This window comes from Haliotis cracherodii, unplaced genomic scaffold (assembly GCF_022045235.1).
Source record: "Haliotis cracherodii isolate W230 unplaced genomic scaffold, xgHalCrac1.p SCAF_14, whole genome shotgun sequence".
In the NCBI taxonomy this organism is placed as follows: domain Eukaryota; kingdom Metazoa; phylum Mollusca; class Gastropoda; order Lepetellida; family Haliotidae; genus Haliotis; species Haliotis cracherodii.
This window is the reverse complement of record NW_027266269.1, coordinates 12,718,675-12,724,736: the sequence shown is the minus strand read 5'-3', so window position 1 is coordinate 12,724,736 and position 6,062 is coordinate 12,718,675. Positions and strand designations below refer to the sequence as shown.

Sequence of the window (6,062 nt, the reverse complement as noted above, 5' to 3'; positions counted from 1 at the left end):
GCACAGTGACAGCACCCGTGAAACACCTGCTGTCCTCACGAAAGATCATGATTTGTAAACACAAAATATTAACGCTACCTTGATGATGTTCACAGTCTTGCGGACATTGATGTCCACTCGAGTGTCCAGTTGTTCAGCGGTCAGTATCCACCAGTAAAGTACCCCACCCGGCGACACACGTCCTCCTCCGCTGAGTTTCCTCAGCGCTGTGTTATCGCCAGGACATGCATGACTGATTCGGACATTGTCGTCCACGCTCTAGTTAATCACCCTATGTATTGACGCTATAACATAACGCTCTTTCAAGCCGTGTCGGAATTTACATGTGCAGTTGCAATGTTCAACTGTGTACCTATAGGGGTCTAAATGTTCTCGAGCAGTAGGAAAACGCCGGCATGTTGATAAAACTACGAATACAGCAAAGACGTTGTTGCATTTACACCATCTTTGATATCTTTGAGTTATATATAAAATCGTTCTTATATCTCCATGTGTATAGTGGGAGAGTGTGTGCGCGTTGTACGGCAGTTTGCCTCGGTATACTATGACACAATTAACTTCACACAATGACCTGATGAGGTAAGGCGATATGGGGATTACCGTCACGCTTGTACAGCGTAGTGCATGTGTATGTGTGTGTGTGTGTGAGTGTGTGTGTGTGAGAGAGAGAGAGAGAGTGTGAGTGAGTGTGTGTGTATGTGTGTGTGTTCGAGTGTGAGTCTGTGAGTGTGTGTGTGAGTGTGAGAGAGTGTGTGAGAGTATGTGTTTGTGCATGTGTGTGTGTGTGTGTGTGAGTGTGAGTGAGTGTGTATGTGTGTGTATTCGAGTGTGAGTCTGTGTGTGAGTGTGAGAGAGTGTGTGTGAGAGTATGTGTTTGTGCATGCGTGTGTGTGTGTGTGAGTGTGTGTGTTCGAGTGTGAGTCTGTGAGTGTGTGTGAGTGTGTGTGTGAGTGTGAGAGTATGTGTGTGTGCATGCATATGTGTGTGTGTGTGTGTGTGTGTGTGTGTGTGTGTGTGTGTGTGTGTGTGTTTGTGTGTGTATGTGGCTGCGTGTATGTGTGTGTGTGTGTGTGTGTGTGTGTGTGTGTGTGTGTGTGTGTGTGTGGCTGCGTGTACTAGTCCGGACTATGCCGGTTTACAGTGCTAGCCCACTGAGATTCCATGCCGCAGTTTAACATGAATACCTACTTAGACACAGTATATTGACTCCACGCCGACCAGTCATTGTTTTATACCCTTGATGCCGAGCGCCAGGCAGGGTAACAACAAGTAAAATCTTTTAACGTCTTTTTGGTAAGATGCGGCCGCGGATCGAACCACCGAACATTCTCTCTGTGGGCGGACAATCTAACCACTATACCACGGCGGTCACAATTACATTGTAGACAACCGAATGTATCTTCGACGTAACGAGCGAAATCTCTGACAATTTAGCTACCATTCCGCCATGTGCCTGTTTACTAGTGGTTATTAACGCGTCTATAGCTGACGTAATGTAAAGGAAAGAACCACATGTTTCACACTGGTTGCAAATAAATCAATCTAAAATATCTCATACAAAATGTATTTCAAATGAAAAAATAACGACTGACTGACGAGGGCATTTGCCAGGGTAAATACGGTAGTGATTTGTCCTGCACGACAGGTGATTGTGGCGTCTCCGGGGCTATTTATACTATAACACCTTGCACCGTGTCGATCGCTCTCAATGCCTGTGCTTAAACACCGACTCAGGTAACCGTGGCACAGCAAAACAAGGACTTGCGTTACACAAAGTATACAAAAGAATAAGGGTTTGAGATTGTAGTTTGATTACCCCCAGTGAAATAAATAATAGTGTGTGCATCTTTTCACACTCTCTACTCGTAGCCAGTACTTTTATTCGGCGAAGGCAGTGTGTGCGGTTCGGCTATATTGTACTTGTACTTAAATGTGTACTTAGCTACACCTCATCTGCTTAGTCTTCTGTAGGTAGAGAGTGGGTAAATATACTTTCTCTTCTGTAGGTAGAGAGTGGGTAAATATACTTTGTCTTCTGTAGGTAGAGAGTGGGCAAGCATACTTTGTCAGATGTAGGTAGAGAGTAGGTAAGTATACTTTGTCTTCTGTAGGTAGAGAGTAGGTAAGTATACTTTGTCTTCTGTAGGTAGAGAGTAGGTAAGTATACTTTGTCTTCTGTAGGTAGAGAGTAGGTAAGTATACTTTGTCTTCTGTAGGTAGAGAGTAGGTAAGTATACTTTGTCTTCTGTAGGTAGAGAGTGGGTAAGTAAAATTTGTCTTCTGTAGTTAGAGAGTGGGTAAGCATACTTTGTCTTCTGTAGGTATAGAGTGGGTAGGTATACTTTGTCTTCTGTAGGTAGAGAGAGGGTAAGTATACTTTGTCTTCTGTAGGTAGAGGGTGGGTAAGTATACTTTGTCTTCTGTAGGTAGAGAGTGGGTAAGAATACTTTGTCTTCTGTAGCCAGAGAGAGGGTAATTATACTTTGTCAGATGTAGGTAAGGAATGGGTAAGTATACTTTGTCAGATGTAGCCAGAGAGTTGGTAATTATTCTTTGTCAGATGTAGGTAGACAGTGGGTAAGTACATTTTTCTTCTGTATGTAGAGAGTGGGTAAGTATACTTTATCTTCTGTAGGTAGAGAGTGGGTAAGTATACTTTATCTTCTGTCGGTAGAGAGTGGGTAAGTATACTTTGTCTGCTGTCGGTAGAGAGTGGGTAAGTATATTTTGTCTACTGTAGGTAGAGAGTGGATAATTATATTTTGTCTACTGTAGGTAGAGAGTGGGTAAGTATACTTTGTCTTCTGTAGCCAGAGAGAGGGTAATTATACTTTGTCAGATGTAGATAGAGAATGGGTAAGTATACCTGGTCTTCTGTAGGTAGAGAGTGGGAAAGAATACTTCGTATGCTGTAGGTAGTTATACTGTAATTATACTTTAACTGCTGTAGCTAGAGAGTACTTAACTATGCTTCATTTGCTGTAATGATGAGAGTAGGTAAGTATACATTGTCTTCTGTATGTAGAGAGTGGATAAGTATACTTTGTCTTTAGTAGATAGAGAGTGGGTAAGTATACCTTGTCTTCTGTATGTAGAGAGTGGGTAAGTATACCTTGTCTTCTGTATGTAGATAGTGGGTAAGTATACCTTGTCTTCTGTAGGTAGAGAGTGGGTAAGTATACTTTGTCTTTAGTAGATAGAGAGTGGGTAAGTATACCTTGTCTTCTGTATGTAGAGAGTGGGTAAGTATACCTTGTCTTCTGTATGTAGATAGTGGGTAAGTATACCTTGTCTTCTGTAGGTAGAGAGTGGGTAAGTATACTTTGTATCCTGCTGGTATAGAGTGGGTAAGTATACTTTGTCTTCTGCAGGTAGAGAGTGGATAAGTATACTTTGTCTTCTGTAGGTAGAGAGTGGGTAACTATACTTTGTCTTCTGTAGGGAGAGAGGGTAAGTATACTTTGTCTTCTGCAGGTAGAGAGTGGGTAAGTATAATTGGTCTTCTGTAGGTAGACACCGGGTATGTAAACTTTGTCTTTAAGGGGTAGCGAATGAGTACTTTGTCTTCTGTAGGTAGAGAGTGGGTAATTATACTTTGTCTTCTGTAGGTTGAGAGTGGGTAAGTATGCTTTGTCTTCTGTAGGTAGAGAGTGGGTAAGTATACTTTGTCTATTGTAGTTTGAGAGTGGGTAAGTACACATTTCTTCTGTAGGTAGATAGTGGGTAAGTATACTTTGTCTTCTGTAGGTAGAGAGTGGGTAAGTATACTTTGTCTTCTGTCGAGAGAGAGGCATTAACCATGCACAGTCACTTTACAAAAGTATTTTTTTATAAAATCCGACAACAAAACTTCATGCTAATAATATGCTTTAAAGGGGAGCATGTTTAGGTATGTGTACACGCGCGCACGCACGTATGTGCTCGCTTCAATTATCATGCATTCTGAGTATAAGATCTAACAATTTTTTTATAATGTCTACCACCTATAGAATGTTGCAGGGAAAGCAATGTCGCCCATAGGTCAAGCATGTAATCGTCAGGAGTTGCTATTTCAACATCACGACAAGACGCCCTTTCGGTTTAAAGAAAAACAATGTTGATACAGAAAATCGAGCAGCCATGCTTGTGAATAGATGTAAGGAACTGATAATGCAGAGCATGAAATATCACATGCCCGTTGTCGTGTACATCTCAGGTTTCCGTCATTAGCGGCCGACTATTTGATACACTTTGGAGGGTGTGGGGGTGGGGTGGGGGTGGGGGTGGGGGGGGGGGGGGGGGGGGGGGGGTGTCTAATGTCGATGCAAAATCTATAACGCTCTCGAAGGTCGGATATGTGACTTTAAATTAACGACATTTATCTACTCTGTCTGCAAGTGTGAAGGGAAGCGGATAACAGTGTATGTGTTAATCAGATATATACTTTCTTTGATATTCTGAATGATGGGATGCAAATTGACAAACCTTTAAGCATCCTGTTATCCATCACCAGACACCTTCACAGATAACAAACCTTTAAACATCTGGTTAACCATCGCGAGACACCTTTCAAGATAACACAAACCTTTAAACATCCGGCTAACCATCACCAGACACCTTTCCAGATAACACAAACCTTTAAACATCCGGTTAACCATCGAGAGACACCTTTCAAGATAACACAAACCTTTAAACATCTGGTTAACCATCGCGAGACACCTTTCAAGATAACACAAACCTTTAAACATCCGGTTAACCATCACCAGACACCTTTCTACATAACACAAACCTTTAAACATCCGGTTAACCATCGCGAGACACATTTCCAGATAACACAAACCTTAAAACATCCGGTTAACCTTCGCAAGACACATTTCTAGATAACACAAACCTTTAAACATCCGGTTAACCATCGCGAGACACCTTTCCAGATAACACAAACCTTTAAACATCTGGTTAACCATCGCAAGACACCTTTCTAGATAACACAAACCTTTAAACATCCGGTTAACCATCGCAAGATACCTTTCCAGATAACACAAACCTTTAAACATCCGGTTAACCTTCGCGAGACACCTTTCTAGATAACACAAACCTTTAAACATCTGGTTAACCATCGCGAGACACCTTTCCAGATAACACATACCTTTAAACATCCGGTTAACCTTCGCGAGACACCTTTCAAAATAACACAAACCTTTAAACATCCGGTTAACCATCGCAAGACACCTTTCCAGATAACACAAACCTTTAAACATCCGGTTAACCTTCGCGAGACACCTTCACAGATAACACAAACCTTTAAACATCCGGTTAACCATCACCAGACACCTTTCCAGATAACACAAACCTTTAAACATCCGGTTAACCATAGAGAGACACCTTTCCAGATAACACAAACCTTTAAACATCCGGCAAACAATCGCAGGACACCTTTCTAGATAACACAAACCTTTAAACATCCGGTTAACCATCGCGAGACACCTTTCAAGATAACACAAACCTTTAAACATCCGGTTAACCATCACCAGACACCTTTCTACATAACACAAACCTTTAAACATCTGGTTAACCATCGCGAGACACCTTTCCAGATAACACAAACCTTTAAACATCCGGTTAACCTTTGCGAGACACCTTTCAAAATAACACAAACCTTTAAATATCCGGTTAACCATCGAGAGACACCTTTCAAGATAACACAAACCTTTAAACATCCGGTTAACCATTGCGAGACACCTTTCCAGATAACACAAACCTTTAAACATCCGGTTAACCATCGCGAGACACCTTTCCAGATAACACAAACCTTTAAACATCCGGTAAACAATCGCGGGACACCTTTCCAGATAACAGAAACCTTTAAACATCCGGTTAACCTTCGCGAGACACCTTTCCAGATAACACAAACCTTTAAACATCCGGTTAACCATCACCAGACACCTTTCCAGATAACACAAACCTTTAAACATCCGGTTAACCATAGAGAGACACCTTTCCAGATAACACAAACCTTTAAACATCCGGTAAACAATCGCAGGACACCTTTCTAGATAACACAAACCTTTAAACATCCGGTTAAC

At 41.7% G+C, this 6,062-nt stretch overlaps 1 protein-coding gene across 3 annotated transcripts in view; it reads right to left on the bottom strand.

The window, feature by feature from the left end:
• Window positions 1-194, bottom strand: part of LOC139461009 (fasciclin-1-like) — a 134,781-nt gene extending 134,587 nt beyond the window's left edge. For all 3 annotated transcript variants that reach the window (XM_071242480.1, XM_071242478.1, XM_071242481.1), the window contains exon 1: window positions 79-194. The gene's annotated coding sequence lies outside the window, so the exon portion shown is untranslated. The remainder of the gene's footprint in view (window positions 1-78) is intronic.
• Between the last annotated feature and the right edge of the window lie 5,868 nt (window positions 195-6,062).